The following is a 24,251-nucleotide window of genomic DNA, read 5'->3' as shown; positions in this document are numbered from 1 at the left end:
GAAAAAGTGTAAGAGTTACTCCTTCGTTTTATCGGTTATTCATAACCGAAAGTCAAAGTTAAGAGATATTAAATAGTTTTAAAACTATAATATTTTTTTTTGTACACCTGCGTTTTTACTGCCGAGTTTAAAATGTTATAAATTCACTTTATTTCATAATAATTGTAAAATATCAAGAGCGGATTACTTTATTTATCATACACACACACGCACGCGTGTTAAAATATCGGGTACTTTTTTGTTTTATGCTACCCAAAAATTCTTGCCGATATCAACTCAAAATTTTATAAGCGTTATTGCTTTTAATTATAGATATAAATTAACAAAAGTTAACCTACGCTCGCTCACCTCAACTAATTAACAGTAATGTTTTAATTATTTAAATAATTATTGAATATATTATGTAAATACTCTAACATTACTGTGTTAATTAGTCAAGGTTAGCGAGCGAAGCGAGCGTAGGTTAAGTTTGGTTAAATTATATATATAAAATAAATAAATGTAAATGGTTATATCAAACGAGTACATCTAATGACATTGAATTTAAACGGACGTGATAGGTGGCTATGCAAAAAATGAACTTGTCGATCAGAACTTGGTTTACGCAATAATACATTGGTTATAAGATACGCAATTATCATTTGATACTAATATTATGTTTTTTTACTACTGCTCAAAGGAATATACAAAAAAATAATTATATTTCTTTGATTTAGTATAAAAAACTGAAAAAAAATTGTTTGATAAAAAAAGGTATTTTTACCTTTTTTGCCTAAAATTGTTTTTTTTTTTTTCAATATAATTATTTTTGCGTGTTTTTGAGTTGATTTGGGCAAGAATTTTTGGGTGGCATAAAACGAAAAAGTACCAAATATTGAAAATTTGATTAAACATTTATAATGAGAATTTGTAAACAAATTAACCTGACTACTGATTTATTGTAAGTACAGTATATTTCACACTAAGTATTATAACAAGTATAGAATGTGTACAAACTTGTTTTAAATTGATGTAAAAAATTATATTTGAAATTATTAGAAAGAAATCATTTAAGAATTGCATAATAATAGGAATATATTTCAAAAAAAGTGTTATAGTCATGATACCAAAGAAAGCAGGGGCAGATAAATGTGAAGAATACAGAACAATTAGTTTAACTAGTCGTGCATCAAAAATCTTAACTAGAAATCTATACAGAAGAATTGAGAGGAGAATGGAAGAAGTGTTAGGAGAAGACCGATTTGGTTTCAGGAAAAGTATAGGGACAAGGGAAGCAATTTTAGGCCTCAGATTAATAGTAGATGGAAGATTAAAGAAAAACAAACCAACATACTTGGCGTTTATAGACCTAGAAAAGGCTTTCGATAACGTAGACTGGAATAAAATGTTCAGCATTTTAAAAAAATTAGGGTTCAAATACAGAGATAGAAGAACAATTACTAACATGTACAGGAACCAAACAGCAACAGTAATAATTGAAGAACATAAGAAAGAAGGCGTAATAAGAAAGGGAGTCCGACAAGGATGTTCCCTATCACTGTTACTTTTTAATCTTTACATGGAACTAGTAGTTAATGATGTTAAAGAACAATTTAGATTCGGAGTAACAGTATAAGGTGAAAAGATAAAGATGCTACAATCTGCTGATGATATACTAATTCTAGCCGAGAGTAAAAAGAATTTAGAAGGAACGATGAACGGCATGGATGAAGTCCTACGCAAAAGTCCTGACGATTTAGATGTGATAGCGCGGTGATTCGTGTGTCTGCGTTTAGAGTTTTTCGAGATAGATCGATTTATGTAATAATAAGTGTATTTTGGACAATATTAACGTGTAAAAAAGTACAAAAATTCAATATGTCAGCCTCAGCCCGCGCAAAAGCCAGTCGGAAATATAAATTACGCATATCGTCGGAAAGGTACCGCGCACAGGTACCCCAGTGTCCGGTACTGAGAAAGCTAAACTGTTTCGGGAACGTCGCAAAGCCGACACGGCGCGCTCAGTGAACGACGCCGACGGCGCGAGCACCTCTACCGCTGCTTATTATACGTTATGCTTCTTACTTCTCATATCACACACCGATGTTGAACAAAATTGTCGTCGAATATTAATCGAAATAAATATCGTGTAACATTTAGCGTCTGTTTCATGTTAAAATTCAATTTAGTACGCTATCGATGTCTCCTCGTTTTTGTTTCGATCCGATACACTAAAAACGACTCGCTGACACACAGACCGACTAATTTATCTGTAGAGTCGGCCAAACGAAGGGACTAAAATTTTCCATCGGAGTCTTTCAGTTTTATTCAAAAGATACGACGGTGGCTCTCCTATCGGTCGGTCTGTAGCTCGGAGGAACTTCATCCAAGGTCTGTAATGTTTCACATTAAACCAACAGCCGTACGCCCCGACTCAGCTCCACCCGATTTTTTTTAAAGACTTTATATCTAGGGGTGAGTTTATCCCCTTCCTAAAAAAAAATATAAAAAATTAGATTTTTTTTTTTCAAAATTTTTCTTTGGATATTTGACGTACATTACGATGATGATAAAATCTAGCATAACTGACGTAACCGGTGAAATTCGTCGCGTCTCACCGCACTTAAAACATTTTTAACGATTTTCAGCTTAGGAATACATCTTATAAGATATTTTTTATAATAATAATTAAATTACATTATAAATATAACTTTAATTTTTGTACTTTTTTACGCGGTACCGTTACGAGAAAATTAAAATGTAAAAAAGAGAAAAAGTATTTAATAAATAAATAATTTACATTTTATCCCAAAGTATAAACTCGGCGTTTGGCAAAGTACAAACTTGTTGCAAACTTTCTCGCGACATTTTTATCGGAATAAAAAACATCATATCGCATATATATATCAGGGAAATTACGAGGGAAATTTGCAAATTCTTAAAGTAACTCGCACTACAAATAAAAAACGGTTATCATTTTCTCCCAAAGAAAATAAAATAACTTGACGTGATCCCAACCGGAATAATTTTATTAATGTTACTTTGTAATAGATTAATAATTATGAAAATATTACTTAATATTTATCGGATTTGTTAAACATATCAGATTGTTATAGCACATCTAGAAGTTATTCAAAAGGCGTATAATGTAACGCGACTTTTTATAAACTACTTTTCAAGTTTCTTCTGATAATCGGTTTTATTTATTATTATATCACGACCGTATAGCATTGTTTCAAAATAATTTAACGCTGTAAAATTCTCATAATTCATCCGATTCAACACCTACCGACGACATAATTAGGAAAAAGACAAAACCGCAACACTTATTACGATTTCCCTATCGAATATACATAATGTATTTTTCACAGCGACAAAAAGAATTTCATTAATTTATTAATATATTGCATCTGTCACGGTCTTTATTATGTCAGCGACACGTGTAAAATACTTGACGTACAAAAGGCACCGGTCAGATTTACTTTTCTGAACGCAAGTTCCCGAGTTTCTTTGATAAACAGATTAAAATTATCAACCTGTAACGGAATAGGATCGGTATTCTGATGGAGAATAGTACATTTGACTTGGAAAATAATATATCGCTTCTCTTTTTCTAGTAAGCCTGGCATAACCCACCGGGTCGGTCAAGTGGTGAACTCGTCATCCCAAATCAGATTTCGAAGTCGAGAGTTCTAAGGTTCAAATCCTAGTAAAGACACTTATTTTACACGGATTTGAATACTATCGTACATCGATACCGGTGTTCTTTGGCGATCGGATTTCAATTAACTATACGTCTCAGGAACGGTCGACCTGACACTGTACAACACGACATTTCATTTACATTCATACATATCGTCCTCATTCGTTCTCGGAAGTAATACCTGACTCTGGTGGTTCCAGAGGCTAAACAAAAAAAAGAAAAAAGCAGATCCCAAAGTAAGTACTGTTATCGTGAAAAATTTCGGTTTTCAGATTTCAACAGAAATATCCATTTTGACCATCCCTGAATCCATTTTGATTAGTTTCGGCACGACATCTGCACGTACATATGTACTTATCTCGCAAAACTCAAAAACGATTAGCCGCAGGATGTTGAAATTTTTGATTTAGGACTGTTGAAACAAAAGCGTCAAAAAAAGCCAATAATCCAAAAAAATTGGATTTTGGATCTTTTTTTAACTGTAGTAATAAGCCCTCATCGAGAGCTTTTCAACTATATATGTAGTTATTATCATTTTCAGCGGTACTTATTTTCATCGGTTCCAGAGTTATAGCCAAATAAAATTTTAATTAACGATATACTTGGATCTTACAAGAGGAAGGAACATCGGTTCGAATCGGACTTCATCTGGTTTTTTTAACTTTTTTTTAAAATTTAAATATATCGATTTATTAATAATTATTAATCCCTAATTGTAAAAAAATGTTTACGATAAATAACAATTCAAAAATAATAAAAAAAGAATATAAAAAATTATTAGTAAAATAAAATTTTATGTACTTTTAAAAATGCGTATATGTAATTTAATAGGCGTACAATGAAGTCATGTGGGATCCACATCAGATTTTTTATCACAGCTGTAACTAAATGTAAAACTTACAGTACCTCAGAGTTAATTGTAAGCTGCAAAAACAAACGATTAGCAGATTTCTGCTTTCCAGTACTAATACGGATATTACTTGTGAAAAGCAGAAATCTATAAACTGATGTTTAAAAAAAATCTGATTTCATAAATTAAAAATACGCCTTACTTCAAAGATTAGCAAAGCAGCGCTAATTTCGATGGCGGATCAGGAAAATATTTTTATTGTGGTAGAGGAGAAAATAAGTTTGTGTTAACTACGGATTTGCTTTTATTTGATATTTTGTATTAACTGTGGATTTCATACTGCTGGATAGTCTTCATTCGCCTGCAAAGCAAATTTGTTAAGTTTTATCAACAGAATAAATACTCACATTTGCGGATGATAGCATAACAGACCAAATTTTTTTTGAGAATGTTTAGTCTATTTTACATTAAAAACTTAAGAAAGTGAAAACTTAAGAAACTATGAAATTAAACAGAACTAAAATTCTTGGGTATAAATCAAGGGATAAATTTGGTGCTTATTATAGTTTTTGATGTAAAAAAATAAAATAAAAATGGTCCCAGACCTATCTCTCACTTAGGTTTTAAAAAAAACACAAAATGTTTTGTTGGAAAATACACTTTTTTAGGTTTGGAATAAAGTAATTTTGTTATTTACCGATAAACAAAACAAAATTCTACTTAACTTTGTAGAGAATTTAATTGTGAGAAAAATGATATAAATAAAAATGAAAACAAATAAGACATTTTTTATTATTTTTGGATAATATAAAAGATTTAAACAAAAGAAAATTTAAGTTTCCCAAATAAAAAATATATAATCAGATCTCTAAAAAAATAGACTCAATAACTGTGCGACTTTTAAAATTATGATGATTAGTTAATCATCAATTAGTGTAAAGATTACTAATAACATAATAGAATAAGGAGTAAGGCAGTGTATAAACGCATACAGTAATAACTATTAGGCCATTGCATATGGAAAAATGAAATTTTTATAAATGCTACAATTCATAACAATTATTTTTTGATATGAGGCCACCATACTCAAACCCCCGTGGTTGGGACACTAAAAAGTTTAAATGGAAAGGGTAAGATTACACGTCATTTTTAAAAAACATAGTAAAACATTTCAAAATACAAAAGATACTGATAAATCGTATTATATCTTTTATAAAACAGACAGACTGAAAATATTTGCAGGCGCTTACAAATAATCTATATTTAACTTATTTTGAATTTTCAGAACCGTTAAAATCAAACATAAGGTAATGAGGCTTTTGACACTTTTAATCGTATAAAGAATACAATTAAAAGATGGTAATCATAAAACCACGGAGGAAAACATTGATACCTGGATAAGTTTCTAATTAAAATCATTCTCTGAAATTTTAATTAAAATATTGGTAAAAGAATTGTTCAGATCACGTCAGTGGTTGTTGAGTTAGGATAATCTGCACACGCGCGTGCCCACACACACATGTATATATATATATATGGTTTGTTACCGATTTAACAAAGTTATTAGGAAGAAATATGGCCGGTTTATGTACATTAGCAAAGAATATGAAGCAACTATAAAAATAAAAAAAAACTGTAACCGGAAGAGAGACATTAAAGCAATGTATCTATCTCTTTTTATAGTAGACAAAACAATGACAGTTGTCCAGTGTAATATTAAAAAAAGTCAAGGTTAAAAGTTTCGTATATCACGTACATGTGTCATACGTTTTAATAAATATATCTGTAGAGAGAAAGAGAGAGGAGTGAGAGCGCTGTTTCTCGACATTAAGGATTTATTACATATAACTAAGAAATCTGTTCTCTTATTTTATTTCGTCCCTTTCGATGAAATTATGTCTATGCGATCTAATTGTGTGTCATTCTGCTTCAATACAAACACACGCACGCGCGTAAGCAAAGCAAATAAAATGTTTAGACAGCAGAGTTTAAAGGAAAGGACTATTATAATAATTTTAATACTATACGAATATAATTTTATAAATGTGTCTTGATTAAATGTTTTTAAAAATTTCACATTTCCAAGCGTACAACGTAGAAGGGATAAAATATTAAAAACCGCTAATTTTAATTAATTTACTCTTATTATTTTTTATTAACAATATTTATTACGTTTAATTGAGGAAACAAAAACAAGCAAAAGTTATCACCTTGCATTACGGTGCAAATGTGTACGTATATCGGGTTACTTGTTTGCAATAACTCGATTGTTTGTCAACGGAGTTTTAAAAATGGGGTATCATTTTGTTCAAAACAAAATCCTTAATAAATCTTTTAATAATTAAACATTTTATCAGAGAAATAATTACAGACATTGAAGAATAAATAATTAAAATAGCCTCCGTTTTGGAATTTTTCACGTGACGTTTTCAGAATATTTTATTTTTTAGAATAAAAAATTAAGTTTTCTAAATTTAATTAATGCAGGTTTACCGCTCCTGAAAAATAAATTTTTTGTTGAAAATCACAGAATGGCGTCCAGAAGGCAAACAAGGCAATATAGGACTTGTGTCGACATGAACGTTTTTTCTCCTTTTGGCGCCACTGAATCGGTTCTGGAGTTCGGCGAATACGTCCCGCAGGACCGTACATATGATCTAATTATAAATATAATAGAGAGCTGTATATTTGTTATTTCAGTAGACGATAAAAAATGAACTGACCTGTGCTCATAATTAATTTACGAATTTTTATATTCCACTGAATATTTTACATTCAATTTATACCGACGTGAATACATTTTTCAAATAAAATACATTTAACTAATTATAAATTGATTTTAAAACTAAAAAAATAATAATAATAATAATTAAAAAACCGGTAAAATAATTAATAATGAATCTTAATTCTAATATATTTAAATTATATGTAATGTTTATAAAATATAATTTGAAGACAAAAATTATAAAAAAAAACAAACGATATAACAAATAAACCGTTTTTAGAATCATTTACAGAATTGTTGAAAATGAAATAATATAAATATATATATATATATATATATATATATATATTCCGACACATTAGGAAAAAATAATTACCTACTTTGAAGTAAAATATCAAGGAAATTTTTAAATAAATAGCAAAAAATTAAAATTCTTTACTGTTGAAAAATATAAATAAAAGAAAAAAAAAATTAACCACAATTCTATTATATTGACGGCATTTTTTTCGTTAGTTCCCGATAACCGCAAAATTACTGAACCGGAATAAAAAAATTTTACCTTAACTTTCTTATGACACCTGGAAAGTTAACCGCAGTTAAAATCTCATCTATCTCACTACTATGTAAATCGTAAAATAAAAAAGCTTATAAATAAAAATGTCGTTGTCTATGTTAATATCGACTTCGTCAGAAAACAATTATGTTTTTTACTAAATTTAATTCATCGTCTATAAAATATTATTTTATATCGATATCATAATATAGGTAAAAATAAATTAATTTAAAATAAAATTATAGGAAATGACGACTGTGACCGTTTACAAATTTACGACTGTACAGAGTAAGACTGAATATTTTTAGTTCCCGAACTAAAAATTTATATCAGGGTAAGCCATACCCGTAATCGGCATAGATTCGACTTTCAATAACGCCTACGTCACAAATAGAAAAAAACTTGTAGGGCTACTAAAATTTAAAATCGCAGGCAACGTAAAATCTACGCAAGAACGTTCTCAAAGACTTGAAATGCAACGCGTACGCTCGGCTCAAAATCAAATGCAAGCTTTGAGAAATATATTAAGTTTAAATCGGTTTTTGAGTTCTTGAATAACTTCAACGTCGTTCAGAACGCATTAAAAATTTGAATTCGGGAATCTGAATCTTACCTAACATTATACTTTATCAGGAAATTTGAACGGCGATAAATCTTGAGGTCAACAGCCCACACATAATTACTAAGAAACTATTCCAAATTTTTCAAGTTCTCTACGCATACAAATAAAATTTGAACATGATGAATCTTTTAAAGAAACAGTAATACTTATAAAATATTCTGACGAAGCAGATACGTCCGTGAAAATACTAACACCGAAGAAAAAAAAGTAAATTTGAATACTTTTAACTTCGGAGTCAAGAAATACGAGAAAAAAGTACGGGATGGTGGCTAGCTACTAAAATAATATTACATTTCAGATATATATTTGAATATTTGAGTCGAGCCGATATTTTTCTTTAATATATATATCTCAGTTCAGTTAAACGTATCGTTAATTTTAAAGTTATTTTTGCTGTTGATTAGCAAAAAGGGAATTCAGTAACTTTTACAGGCACTTAAATTATGAATTTCTTTTTTCTTTTTCCCTGTTTAGCCTCCGGTAACTACCGTTTAGATAATTCTTCAGAGGATGAATGAGGATGATATATATGTATGAGTGTAAATGAAGTGTAGTCTTGTACATTCTCAGTTCGACCGTTCCTGAGATGTGTGGTTAATTGAAACCCAACCGTCAAAGAACACCGGTATCCACGATCTAGTATTCAAATCCGTATATAAGTAACCGCCTTTACCAAGACTTGAACGCTGGAACTCTCGACTTCCACGCCGGTAAGAGTCCGCAGACGACGAAGTCGACGAACTACGTTTACGGTTCTAAACGTGACCTGACCTAAAAGCGAAGTAAAAACGGGGGGAAAAATTAAAAAATAAGCACGAAAACATTATATTTCAGTTCGATTAGATTTATAACAAAGAATACTTTCAAAATGTACCTCGAATTTTGTCAGACAATTTATTTTTTCATTTGACAACCGCCGCGGGACTCGATATGTCATTTTTTTCATTTTTTAAGGTGACTTTACAATCGCGCCGTTATATAGCAGTACTTGATAGTACTAGATAGCGTACAAAAACTTGTCAATGTACTGGAAAAAATAAAATTTAAAAGAAAATATACTACAGCTTGTTTTAATAGTAAAAGCTGTTACTTTAATGAAAGTACTGAAGGTGAAACAATTTTTTATAATTCCAATCGCTTCTTTAAAAAAAAAGTATAAGTTTACGAGAGATTATACAAATCTTATTAAAAAAGGAAAAATACGGTATGAAGTGTCAACAAAAAAAATTGGCCGAGAAAATCAATAAATGTATATTGTTCTAGAAAGGCGATCAATTTTAATAATGAACCCGTTAGATAATAATAGTAATTCGTAAAAATAATAAAAGAATAATCTTAACAAAACGCAGTGATATCCCAAAAAAATTACAATTTTATTGTAAACCGTACGGTAAGAGTCTCGCAGATACCATTTCTTCCGCTCAAAAAAGAAAAATTTCTGTAATATAAATAAAACTGTTTTTAACAAAACGTTACCGATATCAAAAAAGGTAAGACGCTACATTTCTATTATCAAAATCTGTTATTAATTTAGAATTTTGTTTTAAAAAAAGTTAAATATTTGTAATAGACGACAGATATACACAATAGATAACAAACAATGTTTAAGCGTTCTATATAATAAGCAAAAAATAGAACAATTTGTTACAAAACTCTTACCGGCCCGATTTTATTTATTAAACAACGAATAATACATATCACATTTAGAGAAATTATACAATCAATATCGGTATCGTTTTGTTAAAAACAATTTTATTTATATTTCAGAAATTTTTGTTTTTTTAGGCGGAAGAAATGGTATCTGCGAGACTCTTACCGTACGGTTTATAATTTAATTGTTTTTTTTTTCGTATTTTGCTTTTACTCAGTTTTCATTAAAGCTATTTATTTTTGTATTTTGTTGTAGAATTTAATATTTTTATTTTGTACTTTTGTAGGCCTACAAAGCTCAAAAGAATATTAGGTTTTGGAATAGGAAATTAAAAAAAAAAACACTTAACCTATATAAACGAGAAAAAAAAATCGTACACACCTCTAATATGAACAGAAATAAACATTTCGTCATAAAAATATTTACTTTAAAACAACAGAAATTTCATTGTCATATGACATTAAAACTCTTACGTAAAATTAATTACGATTAAAATCCTTTACTAATCACGAGAACTATGGCTGTCACTTTCATCTACATTCGGTATAAAAGGTTGGACGTCACTCAGTAACGACATATTCGTCAAGTGCTGCTCGTGGAGTTTTTCGGCACGATTAATATACTTTTTCCAGCCTCAAACGGTAATATTTTTTTAACGCGTTTAATACCGATTCTTTTACGTCTTTAACCGTAAACCTTTTTACGTTTGATGCCACCTTATCTCTTTCTTTCTTTTTCCTGTTTAGCCTCCGGTAACTACCGTTTAGATAATACTTCAGAGGGTGATATGTATTAGTGTGAATGAAGTGTAGTCTTGTACATTCTCAGTTCGACTGTTCCTGAGATGTGTGGTTAATTGAAACCCGACCACCAAAGAACACCGGTATCTACGATCTACTGTTCAAATCCGTATAAAAATAACTGGCTTTACTAGGACTTGAACGCTGGAACTATCGACTTCGAATTTTGTAATCTTGCCGGTTTTTTCCTAGGTCGATAATAAAAACAACTCGTTAACTAGAAAGCTTGTTTGTAAATCTGAATAAAAAACGGAAAACTCTATAGCATGTGAAATATACTGTATTTAATCAGAATTTGAATCAGGGACGTCCCAGGGTCCTGCCGTGAAAATCATCGGTTTGGTATTTGCTTCATGTATTCTGGTCGTGCGATCGTCTAAGGTTTTTACCTTCGATATTTACTTACAATATAAATTACCGATTCTGGGAACCTTAAACAGAAAGTCGACCGTTTTTGCTCAAAAATTACTATCGGCTTCTTTCATCTTCGATTTATTTTATATCGCTTTCTTTCGCATTTAGTCCAACCGGTTAATTTTCAATTCATTTTCTAACACAATTTAAAAACGATATTTTTGGCTTACTTGCTTTCTTATTGTCAATGTTTGTGCCCACGCCACCTTACATCCTTTCACCGGTTGAAATTTTACTGTCCAAATAATATATATATATATAAAATGAGTGTTTTATTATTTTTTTTATAAAAGTACTGGAGATGGACACTGCATTCTCGTCTCGCTTCTTAACTGTTTTGCAGATTTTCTTTTCGGTCTTTTATTTTAAACCCAAGCTACCTGAGTTTTGTTCAGATTATAAATAATTTTAAATTCTCTATATTTTAACTTTATATTCTTTACAAGTTTTTCAGTCTTCTTCCAAGGGATATTTCCAAATACCTACTTAACAAATTCCATGTACGTTGCTTTACTTATATTTATCCTTCTTTACTAGATAGATTTCAATAATTAAAATCGTCTTTCTCTTTTTTCAAACTAAATAAATTTTCATCAAACATCGCATCGATTGTAAATATTTGACGTCTGCTTTAAGTAAATATAAAGTATAAAATAATAAATATTATCAGAAATGTATACGCGATTTTACGTGAAATAAAAATCATCGCTGAAACAATCGTTATCAAGATAATAAGGTGTGAAGTAGTTTCCGGTTGCTTTATCGAATAGAAAAAAAAGCTTTTACCTGCAGTCCTCAGACTCAGACTTTTCGTGTTGTGGCACTTACCACGCTACATGTTCCCCCTTCCGTTATAACTTATCCGAATCGACCTCTAGTAGAGGGAAAAGTCGGTTTTCAAGCGTATCGAGACACGTTGTTCCCACAAAAGTGTTCTCTAAGAAAAAAATATTGACCGTACACCTTTTCCCCCGAAACCGCACAAAAAATATAACTTTGGAAGAGTCTCTCTCATGCTGTCCAAATTCACGCGGCATCTTTCCGTACCCCGTCATTCTAATATCGATCGTAGCGGTTCACCTTCCCGGTTAAATGAAAAGTAGCATCGTCATTAAACACTAAGCGCGTTACAAAATAGTCATCTTCTTCCTCCGCCTTATTAAGGACGAATTCACAAAATTCGGTGTTTTTGGTGTCACCTTCATAAAGAGATTGCGCAAACCGAATCCTGTACGGTTTCGTAAGCAAACGACACACAAAACAAACCGGATAGACTTTCTGAGAACGTTTACTTCTCTACCGGCACGGCGAGTTTATTTTCGGGGGCTGCTTGAGAAAGTCAGACGGATTCGTTCCATATATTGGTCTGACACACGGGGTAGCCCGCTTGATTTCCCTCACGTAGACAACCCGTGTCTTTAAATCGTCTATACGAGCCTAATTCTCTTAGCGGAAGGACGTTCAGCGCCGTACTCGCTATGGAAATCACACCGAACAGTAAATACGAACTCACGCTGTGCGAGAACAAGCTTGATTTCTGTCGTGAAGTCGCCATTTTTTCTAACGTTGAAGCGAACGAAGTTCTGGAGCTACCCGGCGGCAACCTCGTGAAATTCGAGAGTTCCCGCTTTTTGTAACGGTACTTTGCTCGATCAAAACGGACTAAAAGCTAAATAGTTATGAAATTTCAAAATCGGATGATCTTTTAGAAACACGCATATTATTTAACAGAAACTGTACTTACGTAAGAAGATATTAGAGTTATAGAAGCATCTTATGTAAAGTTATGTTTGGAGTATGCGTAAGTACGGATGAAACACCGAGACTAAGAAAAAAAAAGAGGCTTAGGAGATTTCAAATGTGAAATTGAAGAAAAAAACAAATTAACAACGAATCTGAAATCTTTAGATCTGCTGTCTGATGAAATAAGATAACAAAATGCGTCTCAAACTTGACTTCCGTAACAGAAAGATAATGAATATCTCAGCTTTTCGTTTGGAAAGTACTGAATTCAAATTCCGGTCAGGATCGATTTTTTTTTCGTATAAAATTTCAATCGTTTATTTTCACGCTTATATAGCTAATTAATTTATCGACTAAAAAAATAATAAAATCTTGAAAGTAGAATCGAGAGTAGTATCGACGTGGTAAATTCACCAGAATAATAAGTACAAAACAAATAGCGCAATAATCTTCTTATCGACATAGTAACAAATTTTTCAAAATTTGGGAGATATAGGGGACGGGTCTTTTAGGTTAATGAAATATAATCGAAAAAATAATCGGTCACGATTTATTTAATGTAGAAATGAATTTACAAATAATCTACATAGATAATCTATATTATTTAATCTATAGTATTTAATTTCCGATGAAATATAGCATCTTTCATCAGAAATTCCAGTACCTCTGTTTTGACGCGCTTCATTTCACACAGAAGAAATTTATAAATTGAAATCGCTAGAAATTAACTTGAAGTTTTCAATTAGTTATCATTTTTTATTTTAGCTAGTATTTAACGAAGAATTCGCTAATTAACTAAATTACATTAAAGCGGTTGTTTTTGAGAAAAAAATTACAGCATATATTTATCATAACACCGATTATGTAAAATCAAAGAGTGCGCCTAAGAAGTTCTGTTCCTATCCCGATGTAATTAAGTATAAAGTTGTTTTCGTCTAGACGGTAAAATTATTTCAGACGGTGACAGGACAACAGACCTGTATTAAATCTACAAATATTTTGCACTGATAATGCATTATACAATTAATATCAAGAAAGGTTAGTTAAGGATGGAAATACATCGATAAAAAATAACTCTTATAATACCGGATAAATCAAAGAAAATAGAGGTAAAACTTTAATTAGAGCGACATATAAAATAAAATTGGATGCGGTGAGTCTATATTAGTTCTTAGAAATATTAAATATCTGCATCGATGATCGGTAGATTAAATAAAATTCAAAAAAATAAACAGCTAAAAGGCATTGAGCGCATATTACACAGCGATGAAAAAAACGAATTAAAAAATCATTGAAAACGGAATATTTTTTTTTCTGTAAAAGATAATATTTTAATTAAATTAAAGGGGAAAAAGATTTAACTAGATCTTATTAAGAACAACAGCAGAAAAATAATTAACTCCTTTCTTGTACTCCAAAGAACAAGTAAACTGTTCTATAGCCCGATTCGATAAAATACAGGTAATTTTGTTTTTTTTCTCTTTAGAATAAGTGACTACCGAATAGTGTGATGTTAAATAAAAATACAAGGATAAATTAGAATTGATCGTACAACGGTAAAGATGTTTGTTACTTACGAGCGCAAAATAAAGAGCACACCGGATACATTTGTTTCTTGAAAGTCTTTCATTTTGATGAAAAAGGAATGAAATAAATTTTAATCGATACATTTAGGTGATTTTTCTTACTCGTCAGATTATTTTTTTTACAGAAAATTCTGCGAAGAGGGTTAAAATTAACGATAACATTTTGAGGCAGATTATTAATAGGCGGTTAAGAAAAGCAAAAGAACTAAGGGGGTTTCCTACGTTCTATAATTTGGAGTAGGGACTACATTTCTATGGATGTTATAACAGAGAAATAAAGAATATCTGATGTCAGTAATGTGTGACCGTAATCGGTTTTAAGTAATTCCTTTATTATCGTAATAGCTATGACGACTTAACAATAAGTCATAAATCTTCGGTAGAGGGACGGCTGAGAAGGTTAATCTTAACACAAATTTCGAGTTAGGAGTTTACCTCCTTTATAACTAATTACCTAAAAGGAGGAGAAAATACACCTCGTATTGTTTGCTTTCATAAGACTATATTTACATTAAATATATTTCCTAGATAGGCTTGACGTTAAGATTAATTATAATTTTTACGTTCGAAGAACCAGACATGGACACTAACATCACAACGCAGTGATGTTTACTAACCCACCGAATCGGTCTAGTGGTGAACGCGTCTTCCTAAATCAGCCGATTTGGAAGTCGAGAGTTCCAGCGTTCAAGTCCTAGTAAAATCAGTTACTTTTATACGGATTTGAATACTAGATCGTGGATACCGGTGTTCTTTGGCGGTTGAATTTCAATTAACCACGCATCTCAGGAACGGTCGAATTGAGACTGTACAAATACCTCATTTACAGATACATATCTCTCTGAAGTAATACCTGGACGGTAATTCCCGGACGCTAAACAGGAAAAAGAAAGAAAAAGATGGGTTACCCGAAAATGTTCGGTATTTATAACGAATCCTACGATTAGCCGTAGGATGTTGAAATTTTAGATTAGGGCTGTTGTAACATTAATTGTGGACCACACTTTTCGATTGCGATCGAAATTAAAATAATATTTTAATTTATGAAATGTTTGGATCTTAAAGGGAAGGCTCATCGATTCCAATCACACTTCATAACGTTTTTTTATTTAAATTTTTTATTTATTTTTTTAACTTTCATTTTTTTAGTTTAAATATATTGCTTTAATATATTAACCCATTATTTAAAAAAAAATTACAATAATAAATACAATAAATTACTATTCAATAATAATAATATATATGAAAAAAAAATCAGAAGTTATTAGTGAAATAAAATTTTATGGAATTTTAAAAACGTGTATATCTAATAGATTTGGTGAAGTGTCTGATTATTTAATATTAATTGAAAATTATAATTTATAATCGTATTATTTTTGGATTTTCTACTTTAATTTCTGTTTAATTTTATCTACATTAAAGTTAATTACAGACTGACTGAAAAATAGACCCTCATAAGAACAACAACATATACACTGAGACATGCATGCCCGATCTTTAATAAGGTGCAAAAAATTTGTATCTTTTAGTTCATTACTCTTCTGATATTGTCGCACAATATTCTTGCCAAGTCGGAGCTGATCGTCATTTCGTTTATTTGTTTTTTGTTGGCGATCTTTTAATCGCTCTTTGATTTCATATAATTCGTTATATTATACTTAAAAATTTACGGGCGATGTACTGTATATAGATATTTTGAAATAAAATTAATAGAAAAATGAAGAACGGCAAAGTTAAGATCGTCCAAGGTGAAACGATAATCGTCAGAAAAATATCATTATCGGCCATAATGATGTACCGCAACGAAAACTAACAGAAAATTTTGAAGAAATGAAGCTTCAGTACATCGGTAACAAACACGCGGATGAAAAATCGCTCGATCAGGAGAGAGAGTTAATAGATACTAGGTCGATAAGGGGAAAAGCACAGATCAGGAATATTCTAACATCAGGGTATGGAGTAGGGAAAATTAGTAATCTCAGTTAATTTTTAAAATTTCAAAATACGATTTTGAGTTCTAAAAATTCAAAAATAAACGATATATGGGATGTATCTTATTTAGAAAAAGGAGGGCGCTAAGAGAGTAGGATAATCGACTGTATGAATAATATGTAACTGATATTTTATGCGACTGGAATAGTATCAACAAAAATTAGAATAAGGAAAAACAATTTTTTTTTTGTCTTCAGTCATTTGACGGGGTTGATGCAGCTCTCCAAGATTCCCTATCTAGTCTAGTGCTAACAAAAAGTAATGAAAATATTTATGTTCATTTGAAATAATATCGATCGAGAAATAAATTGTGAAGATTTTATTATTTAATCTAGCGATACAAATAAGAATTGTAAATATGTTTCTTTAGATGTTAATGAAAATTTAATTAAACGGATATAACAGAGATGCAGTATTTTTTGTCAAGTGTGCCGCAAAAGGAAAAAATAAAAATTATTAGGTATGTGGTCAAGGTCGCAGACAGCAACGTCGCCAGCAGTTTTGTCGATTTCGCAATACCGGCTAGAATTTGTCAACAAATGTGAACTTACCAACGAATTACACACGCAAGACTATTATTAATAGTAATAATTGGTGGGGAAGACGATGTTACCAATCTATCGAACATTTCTGTTCGTGAGGCGAGTACATAAACATCGGTTGTGGAGTGTAAATCTTTTGTTATCGATAAATCATCGCGCTAAGCTCTTTACAAGATTTACGTTATATAAATATTTTATTTAATTCTTACTTACGGTTCGCGGCTGTTTCTGGATTGCCGGAATATAATAAAAAAAAGGTAAAATTAGATTTTATTATTTTTGTATTTGCGAATGTAATGTGTATTCGATGCAGACTGTAATATTTTCTGTTTAGTCTTCTGTTCTTGTAGCGTAAATGTTATTTACCGTATTGTTTTCCTTTATTATAGTTGACGCGTAAACTCTTCTTGCGATTCTGGTATATAATTATAAATTTAACAAACTTTAAATAGCGTTTATGCGATTTATTATGTTTTTCTTTTATCTTACGTAACCGCTACCCGATCAGACCATCAGGAAACGATAACGAAAAGACTTTAAGGAATAGGAACGTATCTCATCGACCCCAATAATAGTAAAATTTTATATAGAAATAACCCACTACTGTACGCAAGAAAGAGTTGCAGGAATCCAGATTTTTAGACGTTAGCGAATTAAATTTTTATAAGGTTCGTATTTATGTATTGTATTGTAATCAGCAGCTCCCGGGTATTTTTGGGTGAAGGAGGAGTTTGTATTTAGCATATGCAAGCGTATTCCTGGAATAGTAGTAATTCTAACAGATATTACGTTAAAGTCTAGGTTTTTTATTTTTATATAATTCTTGCACTAACTACATAGCAGTGACTGAGATGCGCAGAGCAGCATGGCGCATCACGTGTCCCCTCTGCACCAATAGCAACAGAGTAGGGAAGCGCAGCTGGCCTGGCAGCACACACACACACACACACACACACACACTTAACGAGAAAGATGGCGTCATCGAAGTAGCTATACGTCATTTATTATAAACATTTAAATGGCTATTAAAAATTAATATTAAAATTAAAAACCGTAAAATTCTACAATAAATCACAGAATCGTCCTAAAATTGATCAAATCACTTGAAAATGTTCACAGAAATATACTCTATGTCCTAATACTAATCGAGTAAATATTTAATTAATAAATATTTAATAAAAACAGAAAACTGAGGGACGCGAAAACACGTGGTTCTAATACGGCCCTCTTACCTAAAATATATCCTTCTTTACACGTGAAAAAGATATTGTTTTAAACGGTTAATTACTTAAGTGTTAAAAACTACATGAAGTTAATAAACGAACCCGTAATTTAAATGTAAATCGGAAAAACAAATAAAATAAATTCGCGTGATGTACACATTATTAAATATATAATCAACTTTTTAATGTAACCCTTAACTGGGCCCGCAAAGGGTAATCTTACCCACGAGTGCGTGGGGTCGCTTTCTTTCATTAATTAAAATTTTATTGGGGGCTATAACTCTGGAACCGATGAAAACAAGTACCGCTTACGATATATCGTAGAAAACCTCTCGATCAGAGCTGCAGTTAAGAAAAAGTCCAAAATCCAATTTTTTTAAATATTGGCTTTTTTTTGGACGCTTTTGGTTCATCCGATTGTAATCAAAAGGGGAGGTGCACAACTAGATGTTTTACAACAGTTTTAAATCCAAAATTCCAACATTCTACGGCTAATCGTTTTTGAGCTACGCGAGGTAATTACGTACGCACATACATATGTACAGACGTCACGCAAAAACAAGTGAAAATGGATATTTCCGTTGAAATCTGAAAACCGAAATTATTCGCGATTACAATACTTCCTTTTACGTAAAAATAAAAGTTGTAAATTATAAGTAAAAAATAACTAAAACACTTTAAGGAATATATCTTATCGATCCTAATAACGGTAAAATTATATAAATAAATAACCCACAGTATGCGATAAAAGTCGCGGGCATCCAAAATTATATAATGAACTAAGTTTTGATTAGTCTCGACGCACAGAATTTTATATAAGTTTACAAACATTAGATTTAGATCAAATTAATTTGTCACCTGTTAAAAAGAAAAAAAAAAATATTACTAGTGAAATATCTATTAGAATTTTGTTATCGCTTGTAATTTTAGTAATTTTTAATTGTGTAATGTAATGTAGAATATTTAAATAAAGATCACTCGCTACCAGAAGAACGTTTATTATTATTTAAAAAAAATGTATTTTCAACGGAAAATGTTAACACACTTAAAAAGCGCGTAACATTTTTTTATAATAAATAATAGAATCCGTATTTATAATTTTTCAGATTTTTCTTTCAGCGGTAAATCTATTGGTTCTCTCTCTGATGTGTGTAATTTTCACGCGAATAAATAACAACAGACTTCGATTTTTCAAAAGGGGTGAAGGAAGGTAAAAAAAAAAAAAAAAATTGCCCCTGCCTCCGGTTAATTTACTAAAAAAACGTAAATAAAAATAATAAATTTAACGAGATACGATGTACTGCCACCTCCAAGATTAAAAGAACCGAGCCAGGTTGAAACATAAAGTTCGATTGTTTTATAAATATTTCCGTTTGATATGCAGATTTCTTTAATTTCTAAGGCGCTATAAACATTTTATAAAAACTCGGAATTCGCAAGCAAAGAAATCTACTTTTTTGCACCGCTCAAATTTATTCGTTATTACGGGCAATTTTTCTTGAAATAGATAAAAACAAATTACGCCTTCCAAAAATTTACTAAGCATTTTTCAAAAAATAACATTTCAATGGATATACAATTTATTTTATTACGCAAAAATAACAAAAAAACTTAAAATATGAATCCGATTTACCTATCTTAAAATAATAATCGCAATCTTGACGGGTAATTTACAAATAATATCTAATTTTTCATCTAAACTATTACTTACAACCAGCTCGAACAATATTTATCGTTAAAATTACGGCTTGTAAACATTACAATTACTTTCTATTTTAACTTTAACTTCATTGTAATTACGGCAGCTATCATATTAATTTTGTTCGTAATTCTAACCTAATTTTTTTTTCCGAATTTAGAAATAATTGCAAATAAAATTACTCTTTACTCGCAGACGATAATAAACCGATGAAAACGTTAGTAATATGACAGGATGGTGGATAAATTGAGAAAATGAAGACGGAAATGATTATAATTTTATAAGGAATACGTTACCGTTTGTAATTTCAAAGAAAAATCTGTTGTTTAATTGAAATCCATCCAAATCGTTTTCGGTAAACCGACCGGGTGTTGCGTGCTGAACGGATTTTGATGTCGGTTTTGCTTGCATTGTTTTATAAAGGTGTGATATTTGTTTGATACGTTTACGACCGTCGCCTATCAGTTTTACGTACCTGTAGTTTACAGAAATAAAAACTCCATTAACTCAAAGATGGACTACTTCTTTTAATTTACGGTTATTATCAAAACGATATCCACCTTTCCTTTTCCTGATTGGAATGAGTTCATCCATCTACGGATGTATTTTGGATTTATTCTACCGAATGTTTTTTAAATCCCGTTAAAAAACGTAATAAATCTTTTAAAATGTTTAAACTTTCTACATCCGTTTATTGAATATAACGGAATAATTAAGGAAACGTTAATTATGTTTTAAGCACGATCTGAAGCAGAGTTCCAAAAATTTTGAAAAAAAAAGTTAACCGAATATATTATCGTAAAATACGGTAAAAGATAAGAAATTATGTATTACTCGTATCTTAAAAGTTATTATGCGTATAATTTCTTAAAAATGTCGTGTTGCCTTTCTAGTATTATTATGGGGATTAAAAATTCCACAGTAGGAATAAATGTACATTTTTAACGTAAATAACCTATATATATATATGTCTGATACGAGATAGTAATAGCGTATATAAGTAATTTAAGTGTTTATTGTGGCGATTTTTGAAACCGGGATAAAGTTGTACATATTTATTATGCAGCATTTGTATGCTTTTTATATTTATCAAATGTAAAAAAAAATTTTGTTCTTGTGAAATAGTTTTCTCATTTTCGAGGTTTATTTATTAAATCGCTCGCTAATTTACGTAACTTATATTGGATTTTACTATGTTTCATTAATTTTTTATACTGTATTCACTTCTCTGTACAGCGTTTAAAAACAGCTGTCAAAAATGGGAAAATAGAATACGGGTAGAGTTGAAATTTAATAAAAATAAAATGTTGATACCAGTATTTTTAATAATATTCATTTTTTTTTTCTCTTTCCGTAGGGGGAGGAAAAATCTCTGCCAGCCGCCGTCAGGCCAGCACTGATGGCAGTGCGGGGTTCTCCCCCGCTAAAAAAAACCTGCCCCTCTATCCTGCAGGGCCCGGATCTAAGCCATATGATATGTACAGTCCCTGCATGATCACACAGGCACTCTACTATCCGAATCCGTATGACCGGAAGGCGTCCCCAGGGGGTGATCGAGGAGCGACGACTCCCGAAAACATCTATGTCCAGACAGGAGCCGGGTAAATTCGTAGCCTGTGTTCCCGTGCTTTCTCTCCACCCAGTTCCTGACGTCGCTTAATAATATTCTCAGTATGTACTGTTTTGATACGGCGTAAACAGTTTAACAAATATGTAACGTTAGAATTATAAGTAAATATGAAAAATTAAGTAATTTCAGCGATTAACATTTCTAGACCGATAACGGAAAAGTCTATTTCGTCGAAATAAAGTTCAAATATAATTTAGGCAGACCAACAGGTCCTTTCGCCAACCGCGCGAGAAACCGAAAAAAGGATATTTTTATCCCTTTATAGGGGATTGAATAATACCGGAAAATATGTTCGCTGGGAAACATTTCTGCCCTTTGAATAAAATTTTGAGATACAGGACCCTTAAGTCCATATCTCCTTGCCTGCTACACCTATCGTGACAAATTAATCGCCGTCACGTACAAAAAATCATCGTGCCGATTTCATCCAAATCGGTCCATCCGATCGAGAGATACCCGGTTTCTGGAATTCTTCATCGCTGAAATCGTGTCGTTTGGTTAGAAACAGACACGAACGGTACCGGTTCGTAGCTAAATTTAACGAGGTTGATTTTCTTAGCCTTTTCAAGGCCGCGGTTAAAGTTTTCTGTAAAATAAAAGAACCGAAAACAAGAATGAATCGATAGCAGAAAGCAGGATAATAATCTAATTCTACACTTTATTAGATTCAAGAATACGGCACACCGTTTCTAAGCATATTACGCTTAAAAGGCCTATTCGGTTTAATCGAATAAATAATAAAATGTCAACAGATAATATTTTTTTAGTAATATAAGGCGATAAAATGTCCGCTTAAAAACACTATACTCCAACGGCGGTTAATTTCAATTTCTACTAATTACCTTCTCTTTAGCTTTTCTGATTTGGCGATCAAAGAGTCCTTGCTTTCAGCAGTCTTCTGATCGCTACTGAAAAGACAAATAAACACTTTCGTATTCCTTCCGCAGATGATCGAATTAGAGAAGCGAACGAAAAAGGAAGTTTCCGTAAACACGTGGCGTAAAAAAAACTATCTTCCGCCGGCACGCCAGGGTGGGCTCTGCGGGAGCGACAGTGCTTTCTCTTCCTGGCAGTTTCCTATGTGCTCATGCGCACAACAGCTAAACACAACGCCGCTGGAACTGTGAAGCGCACAATTCCGTACAAAGATTTTCGTATCTTTTTCATAAACTGGGGGATGGCTACTGACATTAAGCTTAAGGATTATTATATATTGTACAAGTATAAAGAAAGAATTTAAGAAAAAAGGACTCGTTATATTAAATGTTATCGATAATATTAAGCGAAAACAGGTGGTGCTGGAGTCCACAGTGCCTGTACGCGAGCCGCCGCTGGTCATAAAACACAAAGATTTTCAAAAATCCAGACACGCAAAATTTGAGCCGTATTATTAAGTTTTTATATTTAAAAAAAAAGTATAAGGATATTATATTCATTATTTATGAATATTTTCTTAAAAAATAAATCGTAATAGACGTAAGATTTAAATCGTAATGCGTTTCTGAAATACGATAATCAGAAGTACAAGGATTTTTTTGTCTTGAAATATCAATTCCCGGGCGTTTAACTTTAATATGACGAGATAGATTACTAGTCGTCGCACCGGCATAGGGTACTGATCTACGGCAAAGATTACACAAGGCTTTTCCAGGGCGAAGTCCAGATGCCACTTCTTTTTCTGCAGCTAACGTTTATAACTCTACAAACAAATTATTCTTTTATAAAAATACTTATAAAATATCTACTTATGTACGATTTAAAAAATAGAATACCGACAAATCATTTAGAAAAAATCGGCTTCTGAATATATAAACTGAAAAAAAAATTAAAAAAATAGTTTAGTTTCAGTACGTCGATGAAAAATTTTGTTTCCATGTTAAACTATAAAGCCTTTTTTTCTTAATATTAGTATTTCATTAAAAATAATACTTCATTTTTCGGATCAAGTTACGAGAATATATCCGATAAATAGATATATAAACACATTAAAACAAGTTGTAATATTAAACGTATTTCCATCTGTCCTTAAATAAGAAAAATAAATTTGTTGAAATTTTTTCTCTCAGGATGAAAGCTTTTTAATACACAAACAAAAAAAAAATCTTAATCTTTTACTAAATATATTGTAATGTAAATCGAAACTAATAATTTTTATTTTCCATAGCTGTACGTAGAACAATCCAAAAATTCAGTTTAAATATCTCTTTTAACCGTTATCTTTTATTTATTTAACTTATAGCCTTTTTAAATCGAATAAATAGCAAGCTCGTTTTCATTTTCACAAGGGTTGTTATTTAATTGATACGACGTAAAGTAGCAGCAAACGAAAAATCTGTCATAATAGAATGAAGTTAACATTAAAACTATTCTAATGAGATATTTATTAAGGGGCTGATTGAGGTCGCTGAAGGAAAAATATTTAACGATTATAATCGACTACGTATAATATAATCTTTTCTTTTTCTTCTTTACAATCTTTTATAATCTTTGCTGATGATATAATTAACGGTAACTCCGGTAAAGATTCCTTGGTACTAAT

At 31.1% G+C, this 24,251-nt stretch overlaps 1 protein-coding gene across 12 annotated transcripts in view; it reads left to right on the top strand.

Moving 5' to 3' along the window:
* The first annotated feature begins 17,117 nt into the window (after positions 1-17,117).
* LOC142324704 (uncharacterized) overlaps positions 17,118-24,251 on the top strand; it is a 106,246-nt gene continuing 99,112 nt past the window's right edge. For 7 of the 12 annotated variants that reach the window (XR_012756358.1, XR_012756357.1, XR_012756359.1 and 4 more), the window contains exon 1: positions 17,130-17,417. The gene's annotated coding sequence lies outside the window, so the exon portion shown is untranslated. Of the gene's footprint in view, positions 17,418-24,251 lie in introns of all 12 variants that reach the window. The other 5 variants (XR_012756361.1, XR_012756360.1, XM_075365616.1 and 2 more) reach the window with 5 other exon arrangements.

This window comes from Lycorma delicatula, chromosome 5 (genome assembly GCF_047948215.1).
Source record: "Lycorma delicatula isolate Av1 chromosome 5, ASM4794821v1, whole genome shotgun sequence".
In the NCBI taxonomy this organism is placed as follows: Eukaryota; Metazoa; Arthropoda; class Insecta; order Hemiptera; family Fulgoridae; genus Lycorma; species Lycorma delicatula.
This window is presented reverse-complemented; position numbering and strand designations above follow the sequence as displayed.